Source organism: Drosophila obscura, unplaced genomic scaffold (genome assembly GCF_018151105.1).
Source record: "Drosophila obscura isolate BZ-5 IFL unplaced genomic scaffold, ASM1815110v1 contig_1, whole genome shotgun sequence".
NCBI lineage: Eukaryota > Metazoa > Arthropoda > Insecta > Diptera > Drosophilidae > Drosophila > Drosophila obscura.
Genome location: NW_024542679.1, coordinates 11,267,062 through 11,290,233, shown reverse-complemented (window position 1 = coordinate 11,290,233; position 23,172 = coordinate 11,267,062). Strand labels below are relative to the sequence as shown.

The 23,172-nt window shown below is 42.7% G+C and overlaps 1 protein-coding gene across 1 annotated transcript in view; it reads left to right on the top strand.

Moving 5' to 3' along the window:
• The window catches only part of LOC111071229 (frizzled-2), a 99,416-nt gene that overhangs the window by 61,862 nt on the left and 14,382 nt on the right, over positions 1 to 23,172 (top strand). Inside the window, 1 exon segment of the mRNA XM_022362448.2 lies at positions 17,358 to 17,443. The gene's annotated coding sequence lies outside the window, so the exon portion shown is untranslated.

The window sequence follows — 23,172 nt, the reverse complement described above, 5'->3', positions numbered from 1 at the left end:
TATTTACTTTTATCGTGATTTATGCGCTACAATTGATATTGAGGTTAATAAATTGAAGGCTAGAAATCGGAAATCAGAACTCGTAGCAATCCACAACCAAAACCAAAAAAAAAACGGAACACTCTTCAAATTGAGCTCAAGTGCAGCCAAGGCGAAATATTGTACAATTTCGCAATCGTTTTATTTTTCAAAAAAGTTTCAGTTTTCAGTCGTGGGGAGGGGGCGAAAGGGTCACCGTCGACTAGTTAACCCTTTGGCATGGATTTCTGATTGCCACATACGACTGTTAAGACTTGACCTTGGACCAGTCATTGTCTGACTTTAACTGTGTGTTTCTAAATCGCTTACGCAATTTACCTAGAAAACTCTTTGCTTACTTTTTGTGGGTTTACGGGCATTTTATGGCTCTCTCTTCCTGCTGCTCTTCACCTCTCTTCTCTTCATCTGGCTGTTCTGCATGTGTGTGTATGCGAGGTCAAAAGTGCATAGTTTGTTTGCCTAAATTTGACATCAGTTTCAGCAGAGTGGTCATGAAGGTGTTAAGCCGGTTTATATGGCTATGGCAAGGCCACCTGGCCAAAAAAAAAAGAGTTGGGAGGGATATCAAAGCCAGAATGTAGAGGAAATGCTTAGCCCAAAGATTTTCCTATGTGTACTATGCAAATTTCAGTTGAGGAAGATATTTGGTGAAATAAATTTGGTTTAAATTGCAATTAAAATCGAAAAAACCAAAGAAAATTAAAGAAAAGAAAAAGAAAACGAAAACTGAGCGGAAATGTGTCTTAAGCTGTAACCTCTGTGGTAAACTTTGAGATTTAACCCTCAAATATGTTGGTGATAAAAGTATTGAGGCATTGCCTAGTTTAAAGTACTTTTTAAGGGAATAGGAAATTAAATACCCTTCTTTCCTACAATTTCATTCGAAATTTAATGCGGAAAATCCGAAGTTTACTCCTTGACTGCAGGACACCCAAGAACACCCAGGGGAACCACAAAGCTACCATTTGGGGGATATATATATTGCAAATATGACCATAACCATAATCTCAATCATTAAACATTTTTCTAAATCTTACTCTACTCCTGGAAGCCCCCTACGAAATCTCCAATCAAATCGCCATTAAACTTTGACTTTTCTTAGCGACAATGGGAACTTTTTCCCTCCTCTAAGTCGCGCCACGCTGCAGTGTCACCTCATAAATATGATTTTAATCGATTCCCTCGCACACACACATATGTACGTTCCTTAGAACATTCAAAAAACCATTCGAAAACAATGAAAAAGCAATCAAATCTGGTGCGGCTCGAACACCCAAAAACTGTAGCCACAAACACGAACTCGAACTCGAGCATGGGGAACGCACATGGAAATGTGGAAACATTGTTGTACTCGTAAAAGTTTTTGCCCCGAACAAATGACACAAAATTTGTGTGCATATTTCTGCGTAAAGTAAGGAAAATTGCAAGCGGGGAAAACTGCAAACAAGTTGGGTTAATGTTTTGGGGGGGGAGGGAGAAGCAAATTCTCAAGTCAAAGTTTGTCTGTTGTATGTGTAGATTTTGACAGTCGTATAACTCCGATATGTGTCGATAAACTGTCCCCAACATACATAACTCCCTTCCCACATATGCACCCGAATTGGCTCCTACTCCAACCAAATATTTCCAGAACTTCAACTTTGCTGCATTTACTCTGCTTTACCATCCATATACTCCTACTGGCTGCAGAACAACTCCTTTGGCTTGCCTCGGTTCGGTCTTTGGTCTCTCTTCTTATTGTTGCTATCTGATTTCAGCAACTGCATTTGGCCCCCACGACCTGACCCGGGTTCTGATCGCCCGCTCGCCGCCCACCCGTTTTGTCACTAGTTTTGGTTTTGGCCAGAAAAGTTTTTAGCTTTCAACTTTTGTTTAGTGGAGGAGCAACAAAAACAGCCAAAGCCATGAGCCAACCCAGAAAGCAGTTGTCGCTCGATTTGCCAGTGCCCGTCCCCCTACTCTGCCCCTACTATTACTTACTCCTCCGCCCTCTCTGCTCTTCTTCTTGACTGCTGCTTTGGCATGTTGCACATTGTTTGCCGCACTGCAATTGTTCCGGTTAGTTGGTTGCAAAGCTTCCCCTCTAATCTCTGGCTCTCCCTCTCATCGATAGCGGATTTTTTCTCTGTACAAAGTTTTTTCATTTCTCTCAAAGTAAAAGAGAGAGAAAATTCAGAGGAATTCTCTTCATGTCATTTAATGTTATTTCGCCTTTCCTTTGCCCTTAATGAATTGGAAAATATTTTAGCTTGTTGTTGTTTTGTTTTTTTGGTAACGTCTGTGGCAAGTAATTTCTACAGGGAATACATGTTACTACAGAAGTAAATTTGCTAAATGCTGCATACATTTTAACTCACGTCGAGGACTCTGCTGCTAGCTCTACAAATTCCAAATATTTTCCGTTATTTACAAGCTCAATTATGCGGTAGCTGCTGGCAATATATAGTACACTACTCTTCGTTTACGGAACCCCCAAATGTACCTACAGTATTTACTATATACAATATATAGCACCCACCCTGCTCTACCATCTCCCTCTGGTGTGCTGTGCCTGTCAATTTAGTTGGGCCATAAATTTCAATATTGTATACGTACTCCCGTTACTGTTGTATTTTTATTTGTGGGTTCCACTATGCGATATCTATGCGGGTTATCTTCTTCGGGGTCTGTCTGACGTGTGAGGTTATCGTGAGGAAATACTATCCCTAAATATTCTTTAATTTGCTTTAGGAATTGGTGTGAATTATTTGTACATTTCTGTCGTGTTCTCTTTCGTTTTCTCTCTTTTTTTGTATCTTAATTTTCTTTAATGGTTTATTATGATCGTCGACTGCAGTTCGATTCGATTCGATCCGATGTTTGTGCCATGCGTGTGCTGCAATTCCCCTTACTCCACTATCCTCTACCCTCTCTACTGATAATAATGCCGTGTGATTGACAATTGTTTTTCCTCTCTCTCTCTGCGCTTTTTTCTCTGCTTTTTGTTCAGTTTTGTTCGTTTATTTGCGATAATGATAATAATATGTAATAATATTTATTTCGATGGCCATAAATCGTGCTTATTTATGGAAAATGAGATTTGTAGTGGCGCATTAATTGGTCGCCGTTCGCCCGTCACCCTGCCTACCCCTGCCCTCTTGATGTGCCTGTGCCTGTCCGATGAAACGATTGTGGAATTCTAGTACTTTTGAGTGTGGTCTCATTGCGATGACATTGATGTTTCTCGGCCATAATGGAGGAGGGAATACCGATCTATACTCACTGAGAGATAGCACTCAGCTCATTGCTCGTACAGTGAATTGGCGACGTTAATTGAAATGTTTACTTGATTTCGTTCGCGATGATGATCTTAGATGATCTCTGGACGGAAATTCATTAATTAAAAGACTCATTGACTGCGAAGCAAACGGATTTCTGGAAGCCTTGAACTTGGGTAGGCAATTAAATTGATAGAAATCTGAGGTGCGGAATTTCTTTACATCTTTAAAATTGGGAATTCTATTTCTCTTCTTACACTTTCTCTGAAGCCTCGTGTGTCCTTAAATCATTCTTTATATTTTTCCATTAAGCCCAAGGGGGATATATAACATGACGCTCATCTTTTCTATAAATTTTACTCCCCTGCCTTTGAGTTTTTTTATTGTTGTGGTACCTACAGTAAGATTAATGATCTTTCAATTGTTGCCAAGATTTATGAGCTTTAAAGTGGATCCTCACTCATTTGTAAGTTGTACTTAACGTTGGAGTCCTTCAGACCCAATTGATTCGTCAGTTCTGTTGGGTTGGGAGACCCAACCCAAACCAAAGCAAAAAACCTCAACTTGGACATCGAATGGCATGCCTGCTGCTGCTGCTGCTGCTGCTTGGAGCATTTCCAGGGAAGTGAGCTGTTTCGCTGACTGTGGGATGGCGATGGCGATGGCATGGGATGATGGTATGGCGATGAGGCTTCAATGGGCATTGACAGAGCGCCGGGTGCAGCAGCAGCAGCAGTCAGTCGGAGTCGACAACAACGCCACCGGTTGTCTAGTTAAAGCGAAATTCCCCTCTGGGGGCCGCGAAGCGAGAAACAAACAAAGGCTCCAGCCAGACCCAACGATCGATCGACAAAGTACAAGTCAAACAAACAAAAAAGAAAAGACAAGCAGCAAAGACTGCCTTTGAGGGCCGAAGTCTGGGATACCCTTAAAGATCTGTCGTTTATAACGAAGTATTCCGATTTGGGGCACAAATTTCCTACTGTATCCATCCAAGATTTGATGCCACACATATCTGGTTGAACTATCAGTAGATCACACAGTTGACTAGCAACATCTAGGGACTCCTCTGTTGATTCTTGTGGAGATATACTTACCTTATAGGGTCGAAATACCTACCTTCTTTGGCATTGTAGTAGGGTATAAGACCTAAAGACAAAAGGCATGCAACAAGACGATGAGAAGGAGGTGGAGGAGGAGGCGAGGTACCACCCAGGAAAATCACGATGACGGACTTATGCCTGGGCAGCATATACTTTGCCTGCGAAAGCGAAACAACACAACGAACGACAGAGGCAACACCTCTTGTTAGTTTTGCTGATCATGATCGCGGCAGGGCGGCAAGGGCAGAGAGAAGAAAGATCGCCCAATGCTTGATTACAGCACGAACGAACGAGACGACTTTTTCGTGGGTCAATCATCGGGTTTGCGGCTGTAGTCGGGAGTCGGGACTGCCGAGGTCGGGTTCATGTTTCACAGTTTGCAAATAACTCTAATCGGGTCTCTTTCCCTGTGTAGGTGTATGCATGAGTGCATGCTGCATGCAGTCTTGCCTCTGTATCCCTCTCTCAATGATCCTTCTTCTTCTGCTTCATCACCCACTCCACTCCCACTCCCACTCCTCTCTAAGCTTTTGGCCATACTGCTTCTTTCGGTGCAACGTCTCCCTCTTTTTGGAGCCTGAACAAGCCGTGCATTGTAAGTTCATTAGCGGCCCGGGCGCACGATTTGCTTGTTGCTGGTGGTATACCCTTTGTCAGAGGGTTATATGATTCGGAGTAGATATTTGTCAAGCAGAGATAAACCTTCAACTTTCTGAATGTATTTTTAATCCGGTCCACGGGCTGTAGTTTTTTCATAGCCTTAACATATTTTCTTTTTGCATTCTCGGAGCAAAACCCCTTTTTGGCGATGACCAACTGTTAGAGCAGTGGAAGTATTTAGGAGAAAATATCAATCTGCAAAAGGGTATCCAAAAGCTTCTGTGCCATGAGATATACGAGTGTATGTATGCAGCTCCTCCTCTCTCTTGTTTATAGTTGATGGGGGATCTGACTTGTGCTTCCTCTTCTCCGCAAAATGCATATAAACATGAGATTTTTCTCTGCCTCTCCTGCTTCCACCTTCTTTTGGCATACCTGGAAGCTTGCTACTCCACCTCCCCTCCACCTCCTGCTGCTCCTCCTGCTCATGCTCCTCTCCTAACTAGGCAAAATCACTCATACAGCCCCGCCACATGTGGTCGTGTGGTATGAAGAGGAGGCCAGAACCGGCTAGCCAGGAGAGGAGGTGATGCGAGAGGAAGCAGGCGAACGGAGAAATCTTCAGCGAGGCACCCTGCAGCTAAAGAACAGGGTGTATTGAACCGCATCAGTGCCGCCGCCGCGCAGAGTCGAAGCCAAAAGTCAAAACGTGAGCCTGGACTGCAAGCAAGCGATCTCTCTCTCTCTCCCCCTCTCGCTCTAAAACCTGCCTTAGGTCGGACTCCACTACGCCCCCCCTGTTGCCTTTTTATCGCTCTTTTAGCAAGCCAACGATGACGCTAACAAGCCAGAAGAAGAAGGAAGAGGAAGAGGAATAAGAAGAAGGGCGACAGAGAGAAGAGCGCAGACGCGACGACTCGTTAGGGGAGCCTCTCTTCTGGCTCGTGGTCGGTGCCGGTCCGGGCACGGCGTTATCTGGTAACAACGTGTTACGAATTACTTTTAACAAGACCCTTAGCAGATAAAAACCAGAAAACCAGTTGTGAGAGAGCACAGCCAAAGAGAGAGAGAGAGAGAGAGCAGAGAGTAGAGAGAGAGAGAGCGTATTGGAACGTGCGCTCATTAGCGCGAAGAGCATGGAAGCGTTGCACAGGACAGGACAGGAAGGGCTTGCAATTAAAGCGCTGTTTGCGCTAGTTCCTGTGATTGTCATGCACTGATAGGCCTCCCCGCCATACACATGTAATGCCTAATGAGGGTGAGTGGAGGGGGTGGAGTGGCAGAGGCAGAGGCAGATGTGACACTGTGTATGGATTGAAAGTATCGTCAAAGAACTTGCAGAATGTCAGCAGGGTGCTTGATTGCACTCCTTCCTTCCTTGGGTGGAGAAATCATATCCAGAGAGAGCGAGAGAGAGAGAGTGCAAGAGAGAGTGAATAAACCTGAAAATATGCCAGACACCAACAGATGCCAGCCAGTGGATGGATGGCCAGGATGGGTAGCAGCAGTCCGAAGGGGGGTGGGTTCATGCGAAACGCAACACATGTGCATTGGGTGGAAACGGCAGCGCAGGCCGCGGAGAGCTGTCAATCTAGTCAGAGATTTGTCACCCAAGGAAAACGGCTGACATTATTTTTTGGCCTGGGGGTGGGTTGAGAAAGTGCAAGTTTCACAGCGGAAGCGCGTGTGTGACCTAATAAGACACTCTAAATGGGAGCAGAAACCCATTGAACTCTCAACTCTATACAGGGTATCAGCTTGGGCCAATACAAATTTCCCCTTTGCCAGATTTATTAACTTATAAAAAAAAGCAATTGAGGAAAGAGAGCAAAAATGATGGCCCACAGGAAGGTATAGAATTGTTTGGAGTGGAGTCCACAATTTGATACCCTAACTCAAGAGATTCTATATACCCAACCATCGTTTGTCTATCAACTATATATTGAGTTGATCCACCCACTCGATACACTTTATAAGGTGGAATTTTCCAAGCATTTATTCAAAATAGTAATACTATATGTCAGTGTATAGATTGAAAAGCCAATTCGTTCTCTTTAATTTTATCCATAGAGCCATTCCAGATCCAAAGTAATCGTGATCTGCTCCCTTGTGTTTTTTACCAACCCATTATTCTGTGGTAAATGCTCCCTTCTTCTCCATGGCAAACATCTAATCAAAATCATAATACTCAATGAGAGGGTATGTGCTCCGTGCTGACTGGGCTCTCTCTCCGGTCTGGTCTGGCTGCTTGCTTGCGCTCGCACTCTCCCCGCCACACACGCCACGCTCTCTCTCGACTGTTCCGTGTTCCGCTCTTCGGACGCGCTCATTCTCTTTTCAACGATCGCAGCGAACGGTTGGCGTGGTGTCTGTCGGTGCTCGGTCTTTTCGTGGCGTTGAACAATTGCGCGATTTGTGTGTGGAGGAACCTTAATTACACCTTTCAAACTTCAATTAATCAATAATGAAAATACAAAATAACCAACGGTAAACGCCAGTGCTATACTATCTGTGACATCTTCTGTTTGCTCGTGTGTGAGTGTGTAGTTGGCCCATTGTCGTACACTTTTAACAGAATAACAATAGCTGTCGTAGATATAAAAGAAGTTTCATAAAAACAGCCACCAACCAACCAACCCAACTCGGTGGCGTCCTCGCGTTCGCGACAATACGAAAAATACGAGAAATACTAAACAAAACCAAAACGAGTTATGAAAATACAACAAATTGTGTTTCGGGCCATGTGAGAATGTGTGTTGAAAATTGTTATAAAGAAACGAGATCGGCCGCCTCTTGTTTTGGGCCCGATCTGTGATCGATGGGTATGACGACGACAGGCGTCAATTGAAAAATATTGGATTTACTGGCGCCCCCAAGCACCCCAGTCACCCAGTCACCTTATTGCACAGCACCCCACCGGCGACAACATTTTCGCGCAACACGAAATGTTAATTAAAAAATCTGTCCGAAAAATAAAGTAAAATTAACTTGCAAGACGAGAGGAAAAGCAACAACAAAAAGCAAAGTATCCCCCCGTGGATATTGTATCTTTGAGAACGTATGTTGTATCCCCGTGTGTGTGCGAGTGTGTGTTTGTGTGTTTTGATGTAAAGCCAACGTGAAATTGGATTAACTCTGACAAGACGCACGGCGGTTTTTAATTACCACAGAAGCAGCACAGAGTTTTTCTTTCGTCCGGGGATTACCATCTCAGCATCTCAGGTACGTGTGTCTTACCCCTTTCTATGGGAGGTGCTGCTCCTCCTTACGTTATGTGTGGGGATCGTGAAGATTTCATTACACTGCCAGTCACAAAGATCAGTTGCGGTGGGATGGATGCCAACCGATTCGTTTAATGGGATATGTCAGTCAGTCAAAGCACTGGAAAGTGAAAATTATTGTGAAAGATGTCTTTGTGGATGAACAGCTCTCATGTGAGGAGATCCCCTCTTTGTACACATGAGTACTTTAAATTGTGGAAGTTTAAATAATCTCATATAGAAAAAAATCTCCCTTGGGGGAAGTACTCCTATGCAGTACTGGAAATCGTGACAGTCTGCCAAAGAGCAGGATCTTTCCATTGATTTCGAATGGAATTTGTATAAAAACGTATGCATGTTGATCTTTTCTGTGGACTGGAAAGCATACACTATTTAGCTAAAAAGGAAAACTTATTTGTGGTAGATTTTTGGGAAGAACATTAAAGAAACCTAGAAGGTAACTCCATTTGGGGTTACTCTTTTCGAATATTGTTGATCGTTTGAAGCAGTTTCCCTTGCTAAATAGATCTACAGTGGTGGGGTTCGTCTCTTTTGAAACTTCCCAACAATCCACTCACAATACATAGGCATTACCTCTGCCGAACACAACAGTTACTTTTTACACCGATTCCTACTGTTCTTCCCCCTCTTCTGCTTTCCGTTTGGCTTGCGCACCTTATCTCTAGTTCATGCTCTGTCTCTCTCTCTATCTCTCTCGCTTTGTTTACTCAACAACAAAAAATTGCGGCTGTATTTCTATTTCTTTTTCTTTTCGACAATTTTCGTTTATTTGATTCGAATTCGAATCAATATTGCCGTCAAACGAATAGAGAAGCACTAACTGGGGGGAAATCTTATCTGCAAATGTGATGGTGTGTGGTGTGTGGAGGGGTGGTGGTGGTGTACATTATTTCATTATTTGTTGTCAAAGTTTTCGGCTGCCGAGGCAGCGCAACGACTACCAGAAGACTACCATTGAGAGCACACACAATCGATTCGATAGGAGGGGAGACCGGGCATTGCAGGTGCTGGCTCTGTCTCTGTCTCTGTGTCTGTGTCCTCTGGCTTTACCTGGAAACAGTCTCCGTTTTTCCCTCTCTCCCTATCTATCTTTCTGGTCTTTAATCTTTAATCAAGATAAGCCATTGCATGTCGATCGTCTCATGTCGCAGACAGACAGAGAGAAAGAAAGAAAAAAAGATCTTTGTAGATAGTTTTTCTCTTGCATTGGAAACTTATGGCTCCTCTGTGGTCATAAATTATGCGTAACGCGACACCTTCCCTCCTATGCCACACCAAACTCTTTTGCAGGTACAGGTTTGGTTTCTTCTTCATCGATCGAGCCACAAAATGTGTCGTTAAATATTTTATTTCATTTTTATTGCTCTCAGCCATTGAGTTTTCGCATGAATCGACAAGAGGTGGACGTGGAGGAGGAGGAGGATCGTTGAGACGAAATGATTTCATTAATTTTTCAGACGCTTTCTCAAGGTTAGGCTGGGGACTCACTCGCCTGCTGTTCAACATGCATTCGAAAGGAAGTAGCAAAAGGTGTTTGCCAGAACAGACCAGAGAGCCAGCAAAAATATCAATTTACATATTATAGAGACAGAGAGAGAGAGAGAGAGAGAGAGAGAGACAACGACGAACGGTCGGGGATTCGAATCTCTCTTTCTCTCTTTACTGCAGCAACATGGACATCATGTGGTGTGTCTCTCTGGCCTGGTCTGGCCTGGCCCGCACTTTTGCAATTCGAAAATTCGAAATATTGCGCTTTGTCACACAGCACAGGCAAACGACTTTCGGGACGGGGGCCGCCTGCTGGGGCGACACTCAAAGAGGCAAGGCTCTCGGGTCTTGTTGCCTGTTGCCTGCTGCTGCACAGTGGTGCCAGATCTGAGCAAATAGGAGTACTTAACAAAGTACTTTCTACAACATCCAGTGTCTACCACTGTGCACTCTGACCTCCCGCAGCTTTAAGGCTGTCTCCGGCCTTTGGCAGGCTCTAACTGTCTCTCTCCTTCTGTCCTTACCAGCATCCCTCTGGCTCTCTCTGCCCTTCTCTGTCTTTCGAACAGGTGATCATTTTACAGAAAACGTTCCTTGGGCTACCTGTTCGCCCGCTGAGAATCAGAGAATCCCAAAAGTCGGCCATAAATTATGTTTTTGTTTGGTTTTTTGTCATTCCTCTTCTTTGGCTATAAATTTTCGATGCCTGCGCCTTGGTGGTGTTCCTCGTTGACTTTTTTCCACTTGTCAAAGTCTTTTTATTGTACGATTTTTTTGTTTCTTGAATTTTATTTTTGGGGTGCCTTGTCTCCTTTGGGGCTTAATTGTGAGGATTATCTCGTCGTAGGCTGCATTCTGTTGTTGTTTTGGCTGCTGCGAAAATTTATTGACAAGCGCATTGACACTCACTCACTTGGCCAGTGAGTCAGTCAGTCAGTCAGTCACTTGCAGCCGTCAGTTGACTTGTCAACGTTGCGGCGGCTGTGTCTGTCAGTTTTGTATCCTGTTTAACATTCCTTTTTGCCAATGGATGCGTCGGATGATGGAGCTGTCAGCTTAGCCGCTAAAGTGAATACTAATGGGAGGCAATTATGAAAGAGAAACTATGCTGGGAAGCACATTGTTGGGAAGACTATCAAACAGATCCTAGGCTTTGATTTTTCTAGTTACATTTTTTTTTTACATTTTAGATATGTTTTTGGCACTATTACAACTCTTTTTTAATATTTATGTACCTCTAAAATGTTCTAGTAAGCTTCAGTTTGCATCATATGCCACTTGTTCAGTCCCTCCACCTGGGATCTCTTGTCTCTCTTTCTTCCTGCTCATCCGTCTTCTGTGGCAATTTGTCGGAAGAGCCCTGGCATTATGTGTATGTTCCCAGGGATCATTCAACGATCTTGTTATAATTATAAAACCAACAATTGTCGAAGTCTCCTCCACTGACTCTGGGCCACTCCTACCTTTTTCTTCAATGGTAAACCAATAATTTGAGGGTTCACCTGAGCAAACGACCCTCATAATTATAAGGAAAACAACATTTCTCTCTCTCTCTCTCTCTCTCGCTCTCTGTCTCTTGTTTGAATAACAACAACAACAACATATTGATTAATTTTTTGAGGCAGACACGGGTCCCGCAGTTTGGTCTGAAGCAGGTCTTGGAGGAGCAGCAGCGCGAAGCGGCCAAGTCGTTCATCAAACTGGCCAACAAGAGTCAACTGTTACCCCGTGCTGCAATTCATCAAACTGCCCGGGGTCCACCGTACACGTACACGTACCTCCGTATTCGTATCTATCTTTCTATGTATGTATATACATATGTGTGTTTGAGTATCTGTGTGTTGCTGCTTCTGCTGCCTGAGAAGAGGAGTTTCTCTGCTTCGTTTTGTTTGATTTATTTTGCAGCTCCTTCAATTTTCTTTTGCTGTTGCTGTTGCTGCTGCTCTCTCTCTCTTTCCCTCTCTCTTCCTCTTTCTATCCAACTCTTTCGCTCAAATCAATTTGACATGATTGCCCATTGGATCATCCATAACCTTCTGCTTCTTCGCTCCGCTTTCTTTGGGCCATGTTTGTTTTGAATATTTTGTTTGCCGGCTATTCGGTTTTTGCTGTTGTTGTTGGTTTTTTATTTATTATTATTTATGAACCCAAAAAAGATACCCCCGGGGTACCACCAAACATGGCTCATTGGAATTGGCCCGGCAATTAGCCAACAGCAGACGCCTCTCTCTCTCTCACTCGGCAACAGAAATATTTGCCTTTCAATGAAAAATCACCCAAAAAACAAAGCTAAGTCTTGCGGCTGGCCCTTAGATCTTTTTAGCATTTGTCTTTGGCCAACAATTCATCGAGAAATTGCCTTTTAATGGCAGTTTACTTGTAGCCTTTATTTTTTACTTCGTTTTTATGGATAGATTTCTTTTGCGAAAACGCAATCAAAAATCAAGCGATCTTCAAGCGATTTATCTTTTATAATTTTTCAATAAATTTCCAGTCAAACAAAAAAAATCATTTATTATGCATAGTTTTGGTTAGACAGCCAGGCAAGCTATCAATTTTTCACTGGCATTCGTATCGTATCTGGCAGATACATCAAACAAAAAAAGTTTCAAACTTGTTGCCTGCTGCTGGAGGTGCCTGCCGCCTGCTGCCTCTGCTGCTAACTGTGTCGCTAAATGTATGGTGTCGATGTGGTGTTGCTGCTGCTGTTGTTGTTGTCGATACATTCCATAATAAAAATCAACAACCGCAGCGACTAAAAAAATCGACGACTACCTCGAAAAAACAACGCGAGAAAATGACAAAGGCAAACGGCAAACGACTACGAGAACGAACGACGACGACGCTGACGCTATCTAGAGGTAGAACTGATGATGATTTATGAGCGTCAGAAATCAAGTAGAAAATTACGGTAATAGTAGAGAGAGAGAGAGAAGCGCACCAGCCAGATACACCTAGAAGCTACCTAGCAGATACATTATGCTTGCTATGCGTATCTCTATCACTAGTTCTGTCTGTGGTTTCCCCTCTTTCCCCTATTTTTATTGGGCAATTTTAAGCAGAACCAACACGCAAAGAAAGCTATCCAAACGTTATAGTACCCAGTACTTGGCTTCTATATGGCGAAACTAGATATGCAGATGCAACCATTAAGCGTTGTTTTAGCGCCAAAGAGCCAAACATCTTTTGTTGATACTGGCTATGATAACGAACCAATCGTCAGGACATTTTGCAAGATTCACAGGGTATATGGGAATGATTTAACCCACTGAAAGCGTCTTGGTCTCAACCGTTTTCAGTGGAAAATGTTGAATATGCTAATTGGCAATGCAAATATTAGGCTTACCGCCTGATTAAGGCAATTCGAATGGATTTCTACAGAAATAAAACCAAAAGTGTCATATTATAAAAATATAATGAACACAGATACACATAAATGTAAGATACAGATACAAATGCGAGGACATCTACAATATTTATGGCAGCATCTCAGGTTCTTTCACTCTGACTTGTCGAGACAAATTCATTTAGCAAGACGACACCTTGTTAGGGAACACTGACTTATGGCCCACACTGTGGGACCTCGGGAGGTGGAAGGGGAGGGGGACATGTGCCACATGTGATTCGTGTGTGGGTTGTTTTTAGCTGGAATTGTAGCGACTAGGTGTTAATTTTGTTTGTTATGCTGCTCCCACCCCCTCCACTCCCAGCCAACAAATAGTTTTCCATAAACGAGAAAAGAAAACACACAACCAAAAAGGGAAAATTCTCAGTTAAAAAGGAAAAATTAACAAGAGACATGCGGGCTCCACGAGAGATGACCAGAAGAAGAGTAAACAATCTAAATGGATATTAGTTTTGGATGAGCAGCAGCAACAAGAGATGGAAAATATATGGAAATTGAGATACAATTTAAGATGATTTTTTCATACATTCGAAAATTGATTTTGAACAATCAGAAAAATATTTTTTTCTTCTACAAAATTTCTTTGAAAGATTTCCCTCAAAAGTTTTCTTGTCGAACTTTGTTTTTTTTTTTTGCCTATAGCGGGATTATATTCCCTTGATAAATCTTTTGCCCAAAATGAAACTTTTTTGAAAGTAAACGTAATCCTTATACAGAAAACAGTTAATTAATTTTTGCAGCTTCCATTGAAATCAGTTAACAAAAGACCAAAGATAAACAGGACAGAAAAAAGTGAGGACAGACACAAACCTCAAATGAGAGAAGCAAAAAGAAAAAGAGAAAGAGCAAAAGAAAAGGCCAAAGAGTTGAGAGTTGGAATATAAAAATGCCCAAGTTTTAAACAGAATTCAGATCTTGGGGATACGGGGCTGCTGCTGTGTTGCTCCAGGCATCATTAATTCTCACCCAAGTGTGGCACGACTACTCCTCGGCCGCCACTGCTCTCTCTCTCTCTCTGTCTCTCTTTGTGCATATTTCCAATTAAAGCTACGCTGCAACTCTAATGAACTTGAAGATATCAATCTACGCGCTGTTTAACCCTACAAAAAATAACCGCAGGAAGGCAGACAAACAGACAGAAAGAGCCACAGACAGACGAGGACGATTCGACCGAAAGACAGGCACAAAATAAATGTCAAGCTAATTAAAAAGCATCATCTACGGTCCGTGCTGGGCCTCCTCCTCCGCTCTCTGACTGCAATCGAGCATGCAATATTACTCATAAATGTTGTGTAGAAGGCACAGATGCAGCAACTTTGTTTAGAGGCAGGCAAAATTAATTGAAATTATACCCAAAAATAGAAGGGAAACCAATGCTCTAGAAGATACGCATCTCTGGGCTGCAACATCTACGAGTATGCACATGTTTTTTTGGAAAAGGAAGCGGCGGCTCTCTCCGCCTCGCGTTAAAACAAACAACAACATTCACTCGGTATTATTCTTATAAACAGAACAGAACTCCCGAAGTAAAATAATTTGTTATTTTCAGCATTTCAAGGCATCAGGTTATTTTCTCTCTTTTTTGTATCTTTTTTTGGGCTCGACTCGGCTCGGCTCTCTCCCTGCGTGTATCCATTGGTGTATCTTCTTTTTGGCTGTCTGTCTCTCCTCCGTCGCATCGAAACATAATTAATTTCTGTTTGTTTAAGGTCTGCTCTCGTCTGCTTCCTGCAACAGCCACGACGCGACGACGATATTTGTTTTTCTCTAGAGAGAAGGAAGGAAGGGTACACACGAGCACAGAGCAGCACAAGGCGGCGGAGAGGCAGTGCCTTGTTGCTCCTTGAGATTCATTGGAATTTCAATTTTCAAAACACAAAAACAACAAGATGCAGATACAATACATATTCATTGTCTCCGGTCGGTCGCCGTCGTGTTGGGCACTTAAATGCTTGATCATAAATTTAGCTGCTTTTTTGCAATGTCATAAATTAAACATTTTGAAACTGATAGGTTGCTCTCTCCTTCTCTTTCCCCCTCTCTCTGCTCACTCTCTCTCTCTCTGTCTCTTTATTGATCGCTCAAATTGTGGGAAAAGCAAAGAGAAAGAGAGAATATTTTTTGCCATAAATTATGCGCTTAATTAATTGGCCTACAAATTTCAGTCATTCGCGTCCCAGAGAATCTTTCCCATTTAATTAGTCAGAAACCGAACCCCTCAAATGATTCTCAATCGCAGTCTTCCAATCTCTTCAAGCAGGTTCTTTGCATCAGATTTCTATTGAAATAACTTGGGATTCGAATTCAAATTGGGTTTCTTGTTCTGGGAATTCTGTTTTGTTTAGGGAATACACATGATATTTCTACAGATTTCTAAAGGCCCGTCGCAAAAGAATTGTTTTTCAAAGTTTCAAATGAATAGAAAAAAAATATAATTTGATAAAAAGTATGATTTATACACCCAAAATGATTTATACCCAAGAAAAAAAAAACAAATAAATATGTCATACCAGTAGAGCTCTATATGTGATCATATTTATTCGTAATCGTACAAGTGAAAAACAATCTTTTTTCATTATTTGCGTACATAGAATCTTTATAATGAAATAAACAAAAAAATTATTGTGATATCTTGTTAGTTCTAGATGCCACATGAAATCCAGAAAGCGGAAAAGAATTTCAAGGTTTTTTCTACAGTAATTTCTCAACACAAAAGCACAAAAGTCTCCGTCCAATACTTATTCCTAGAGAAAAATCAATTACTGTTTAAATTTCTCACGTATCTACCCCCAAAAATAGAAAAACCCAAGTACCTCTTGCACACATTTTCGCAATAATCTCCATCATATCCTCCTTCATATCTCTCATTAGGGGGAGAACAGCGACAGAGAAGCGAGCGGTGCAGACGTACCATAATTAAAAAATTGTCATTTTCCTGTCGTTTGCTCAACTTTATCTGCAATTGGTTACACCAGAGATTACACCTGTGGCAAATTGTATGAGCGGGGTGGAAAGGGGAGCGGAGAAGAGCAAAACCAAATCAAAGGCGGCAACGACGCACACAGAGGGAATGCATTGTGGCTGTGGAGAGACTTATCTGTGAGGGATTCGGCGAGTTGGAGGGCAGAGCAGTGGGCAGGGGAAATCTCTTTAGCGGTAAGGGCAAGGGCAAACCCCTTCTAGTACTCTCCAACTATTCTATTTTGTAATCTCATACTCGTCGTACTCTCCTGATCAGCTACTCCTCCTATACTCCCAGTCTCTTGCTCTCCCACTCTTCACTCTCTCTATTTTTTGTCTTTGGCTGATTAAACCTGCATTACATAGACATACACATACACAGAAACACACAACAAATACTTCTATACAAAGAGTGCCGTTAAGACAAACAACGTTCGAGTCGCGTTCTTTAATAAGAAATAAAAGAACAAAACATGGAAGGAGGAGGAAAAAAAGTTAATTAAATTGTAAGCGAGCTTCCCGGCTCTTCCCCTTCCTTCCCCGCCCTTTCTGTGCACACACGCAACTTCTTCATCATCTCTTCAGCAGCAGCAGCAGCAGCGTGTCGGACGGCGGCCCCCTTAATCCCGTGGCTTGATTAAAGTAGACCACTTTTGCCTAGGACCCATGCCCCATCCGCCTGCTCTCCTTTCCTGTTTGTATTTGGTGGTGGGGGGTGGGTAGCTGCTGCTGTTTTTCTTTCGCTTTTCCGCGTTTGAAGTCGCCAGAGACAACTCCAATTGTTCTTTAGCCGCCCCAAAAGAAAATTTATTGTCCAAATATTAACATATTTTCATGGTTAGTTGGGTGGGGATCGTGGGTAGAGGAGGGGATAAAGCAGTCGGTGGCCGCAAATTGTGGCAACTCTTTTTGGGGGGAGGCGCACGCATTCCTTTTCGGACAGACTGTGTCGCCCTGGTCGCCATAAATTCGGTTTTATGCCCCATTGCATAATTAAGTTATTTTGTGCTTTTAATATTCTCTAATTATATCAAAATTTATAAACATTTCTTTTACGACCACTTTTGGCGATAAACAAAGGAGTGGTGGAAAGGGGATTTTGCATTTTCAGCTTAAGCTTTATGTCAGTCGCTTTATGTCTCGGCACCGTAAAAATCTTATAACCAGATATTCGCTATATAACAGATAACTTATCAGCTCTCTCGTTTGCATCTCATTACAGCCACAGAGGAGATTCTTGTGTATGAAACCAGAGCAGATCTACCAGAAAGCGGCTAATAAATAAAACCCAACGGAATGGAAAAAATGGTAAGTGGATAACTTTGAGACAGCGTAGATATATAAAGGGTTTAAAAAGAATAATTAAAGAAGGGCTTGAAGATTTAAATACGATTTTTTGAAGCTGAAATTCGTGGAAAACTAAGCAGATATTGCTGGAAAAAAAGAAGAAATTTCTCCATTAAAAACTTCAACTTCATCTGCTACAGTTTCCTGGGCCTCCCTGTCTTTTTCTTCTGTTCCTTAAGACATCTTCTCTGTAGACGCAAATATAAATAAGGCAAAAGAAGACACTTGACCTAGGTGGCAATCGAGTACCTTACTGCTGCCCCTCCCCCTTTTTTTTAAGCAGAGACTTAACACTTTGCCCCCTGGCTACTTCATTGCGCTTAGTTTGCCGCACAATGGAGAGAAAAATGCCAGAGCTCTCTGCCTCGTTTTCTCTCTGTGACCCTGTGTCTGGTGCAATTGACCAGGCAAAAGTCCATGTCCAAGGAGAGCGGATAGAAGAGACAGCATAGCATTCAGTTTCCCACAACAGCAGGCACAGGAGGAACTTCATCATCATCATCATCATCTTCCTCGTCGTCGTCTGCGTCTGCTTCTGCGGTTGTTGTCGGCAGTTACTTTTCAACGCCAATTTTGCACTTCAACAACGGCAGCATATCCTAGATACACTGGGATTAATGAATGGTTCTCAAAGGAAGACTCAGTAACAAATATGAAAAGTATAAAAAATGTAGTAAATTTATTTAGAAACTATTTCTTATTTGGCATTTAAGATCTTTTACAATTCCAATGCTATTTTTTGCTCAGTGTAGCTGTAGCAGGCGGGTTGCTGTGTCGGGAGACTTGGGTTTTGGTCTTCTCGTTTTTGGCTGCCGTGGGCGATGCATCTCTTCAGACGACGCGACTTGTTGCCCCATTGTTTGTTTACCCTTTTGAGCGAGAGAATAGCAGAAGAGCGCATAAGAGACAGATGGAGAGTGAGTTCTCAAAGAGAGAGAGATAGAGATGGCTGTGATGATTCTTTGGGAATATCTTTTGCACACTTTAACGCTAACGAGCTGTTGACTTCTTTCTGCTTTTCTGCCGGCAGTTGAGTTGCCAAGTTCTCAGTTGCCTGCTACCACCAGTTCACCTTCTTGTCCTCTCAATCTCCCTCTCTATCATTCCTATCTATCATTCTCTCATATTTCACAATTTTGCCTCAGCTTTCCAGCTTTAATTCATAATGTAGTAGTATCCTTTTCCCGAGTCTCGAGTGTCGTTCTCATCTAGTTATTGTGGCATTTCTCTCTACTTACCTTTCCCTCCTTCTCCTTCTCCAGCTCCCCACTCTTTTGTTAATACTTTTTTTCTCTAAATGTTTTGTTTGCGGCTCATTTGTTATGCGAGACATTTCGAAATGTTCTCTGTAATTAAAACATGGAAATATTTCCATAAATACACGACGCCACTCGATTCGTTTCGGCTGCCAGATGGGCAAACCAAACCATATAGAAATGACACATCATCATCGACATCGACATCGTCATTCGTCAGTCATTCCTTCGCTTGTGTCTCTTGTTGGGCATTTTTGTTTACATTACTTTTCTGTTGAGAATTACAAATACAAAATAACTAATTAAATATGCCAGAGAGCATGCATTGGATACGAATATGCTAGCCTAAACCCTTCTCCTCAGCCACCCTCCCCACCCTTCCATCAGCACGCAGCATGTGGCGCTCGTTGTCTGTCGAGGGAGAACAGAACGTAGAACGTGGGGGTGAAAGAGAATTGGAAAGAGAATACAACTGTTAATTGAATTATAATTGTAGGCTCGAGCACTACTCCTCCTCCCACAACTTTTACTCTACGTGCCACTCTTTCTGCTATTCCTTCGCTAGCCACTGCTCCCTCTTCCTTTCCTCTCCTCTGGCTACCTCTGCCTTTCCCTCGCCCTCGCTCACGTTAACCGATCACAATCACGTCCGATCATGTCGAGCAGTCAATCAATGTTCTAAAGATATTTTCATATTTTCTCTGTTTATAGAAGAGAAGATGGTGGACTAGGGGGGCATAGGCAGAGTTCATTAGAAATGCGAGTGGTGCAATGGGGGATCATAGATTTCATTGGTTTGGAAGTGGAAATTGGTAAAAGATGAGATTATTTTTGATGAAATTTTTGGGGAAAACTCAGAGGGAATTATACCGAAAATTAAAGATAGATTAGATGAGATACATATGTATTTATGTACATGATTAATGCGATGATGAAGATGATTCTTTTAAGAATAGGAAGTATGATTGATTGTTGGAAAAAATTGGCAGAAAGTAGGTAATATTAGTAGTATGTGGTAGTATGAATCCAATAGTTGGCGCACTCTTTCAAATATATGTAACACCATTTTTGGCAGGTTTAATTCCTTAAATACACCCAAAATCTGACAGACAGAAAGACAACCTTCCTATAGCTAACTAAAGGATGATCGACAGCCACACCCCAAAATCAAACAGCAAAATTGAAACTGGGTAGAATTGTATTGTTTCCAAATCAGTTTCCACCTTCGATTCGGAGAGCCAATTGCCTGATTCAATTGGAAACCAACTTTTGTGGCACGTCGCGCAACCGGGTGGAGCAGGAGAGACAGGAGGAATGGAATGGTCGGCGGCGTCAGTGTAAACAACAAGAGGGATCCATCCCAAAAGATGTATAGCAGGCGTTTGAGGCACGCACCAAACGCACCTTCAGGGCAGGGCAGGCAGGCAACACCACCACCCGTTGAGTGGGGCACACGGAATGGGTGGAGAAGGGGGTTTGGGTTGGTTCTCCACTGTGTGTGTGTGTGTGTGGAGTCGAGTGTTGTGCAGGGTGGTGGTGGTAGTGGTGGAACATCACCCAACACACAATCCAAAAGCATCCCTTGGTGCTGGTTTCCTGCCCGAACAACACGCTGATTGTTGGATCTGTTGAAATGCGCTTGAAAAAATAAACCAAAACTCAGGGAAAAAGGCATAAATTATTTGAGGCAGCCCCCACATCCTCCGTCGTTGGTTTTTCTTTCTCTCTCTCTCTCTCTCTGTTGTGTTGCACGGTAAATTAAGGTGACCATATGTGGCCGGAGGGCAGTGGCAGCACCAGCGGCAATTGCAGCCCCCCGACTGAGAGAGCAAGTGAAGCAAGAAAAACAGTTCATAAAATCAACAAACAGGAGGCAAGGGAAGGGGGCATGAGGCACACGAGGCAGGGCCAGAAGAATGGAAATGGGCAAATGCAGAATGGGAATGTGTATGGAAATGGGAATAAGAATCTCAAACAACATTCGAAATGCCACGGAGGGAATGGTGCGTGTTGCCGCCGTTGCCGCCGCCGCCACCGCTGCTGGTGCCTGTTCAAGTTTCAAATAAACTTCGAAATGCATAAATAGTTTACAACAATAACAAGAGAATCAGCACGGCGAGAGCGGCACCCAGCCACAACTACCAGCAGACCTGCTGCTGCAACCTGCCACATCAGCAGCGGGAAAAGCGAAAGAAAAACAGGAACAAGTGCGTTGATTGCAGCCGCCTGCACTTTAGGTATGGGGAGGGATCCATGAGGAGTGCTGCTACACAGGAGGTGGGGTGGGGTGGAAAAACGACGTGGGGGGAAAATGTGTGGGCCGTGTCTGCTCTCGGGAGCTATTTTGAAAAGCGTCTGCTACGATGCTCCGAATGGAGAATGCAGAATGCAGATGCATCTGCGGCGCATACCAAGAGTTCATTGGTTTCCACTTCCTCTACACTCCATTCAATTCCACTCTCTCTCTATCTTTATCTCCCTCTCTCTCTCTCTCTCTCTCTCTCTCTCTCTGTCTCTGTCTCTGTGTCTGTTACTTTCTTTCGGCAGATCTCTGCATCTTCTTGCTGGCACGTCTCCGCCATTTGTTTGGTCATCTTTTGGGGCTGAGAGAAATCAGCATTATGACCAGTCTAACAAATCAGAGAATTAGCCCAAAGTTTAGGCATAAAGACAAAGTAAATGTATATAAATTCTTGATCAGCATCAATATCTGAGTCACCATAGGCCATTTCTATTTATCCTAGTACCTTGTATTTTAAATTTGAGCTACGTTTGCCTCGTTCTCCCAATTTCTGTGGGAGAAAATCACAGCCCAGGGAACATTTTTAAATGGTTTCCCATTCCAAGCGACTTCCATAGAACCTACACAGACATCAATCTGTCTAACCTCTATGGTTACAATTTCTTGAGGTGTTTCCACATTTTATTGTTAAATTTTAAATTGATTTTCCACAAAGAATCGTATTTCTCCCATCTTAAAATGCAAATCAAATAAATTCCCAGGCCACTTTGCAACTTGAATTTCTCTGTTTTACAAGTGCAACATTTTATTAACTCTCTTGTTTGCCCCCCCTATCCTGCCGCATACCGTTAGTTAGAACCCATTCCCATACCCATCCTTCCTCCCCCCAGCATATTTGGCGCTACATGGCATCGTAAATATTTTTATTGCATGGCCGTAAAAATAAAACAACAGAATATATAGGGAGGTAAAGAGAGAAGAGAGAGAGAGAGGAAAGAATGAGGGAAAAAGTGCAATAGACTATCAACAGTTTCACGCCTTCCTTCGACGACCTTACATATCCGTAGAATACTAGTATATATGCATATATATATATCGGTTGATACTCAACCCTACATATATGGAGCCTCCCTGCCTGTGCGTGTGCCTGTGCCTCTGCCGCCTTTTGTGTGTTGTGTTGTGTCTGTCTGTCCATTTTGTATCTTTGTTTATGCCACACACATGTTACGCCTACGAAAAAGTCGTATAAAAACATAGACAATCGACAACGACAACAGACAACCGACACACAAAAAACGTCGTATGTCCCGCAGGCAGAGGAGAGGTTCAGTTCCTCTATTGTCTGTTGTCTGTTGCCAGTGCCTGCCTGCCATATGTGGCATGTGTGGCATAGGCTGTGGAAATGCTAATGGGAAAAACTTCATAGCTTAAAGGGAGTCGTCTACCTACGGGTATCGTTCGTGTGTCGCTTGTGCTCGTACTTTGTTTGTCTGTCAATCAGAAATAATAATTATGCACGCGGGAAAAAGTTTGTTCAGAATTATATATGTACATATATGTATGATGCATGCAACAAGCTCTACCAAAAAAAAAAAAAACAATAAATGATAAAGCTCTCTGGCTATCGGAATGTCGTGACACTTGTGACTCTACGCTCTCTCTCTCTGTCTCCCTTTCTGTCTATGGACTCTTAAAATGTCACTTAAAAAACTGTCACGACTGCTCGCCGGCGTTCAAAGTTCATTTAGTGTGGAAGAGTGAGGGATCCCATCCGGATCTGAATCCCACTTTAACTTTAAATCGGTATCGATATCGGTGCCCCGGAGCCCGCCGCCTCAAGTGTCATGTGCTGTCCGTCCACTTTCCACATATATTTTTCGGTGGCGGCATTTCCACTTTGATACCCCACACACACACAAAAAAAGTGCTGATAAGCCTGCGATTTATTTATGATTTTGTTCGATTTTTTGTTGGCGCTTTGATGCTTTCATAAATTTAAATTCTTCAGTGGCTCTGCTCTGTGTGTCAGGGCGTTTCAATTAAGCAATTGTTGTAAATTGTTTTTCTTTTCGTTTTGGTTCTTGTTTTTTCGATATTGATATTGAGTGATATATGGCATATCGATAAGATTTCTGTAGACTTTAGGCTCTGTTGACTGCTGCTGCTGTTGCTGCTATTTGTTCTGGCCTCAA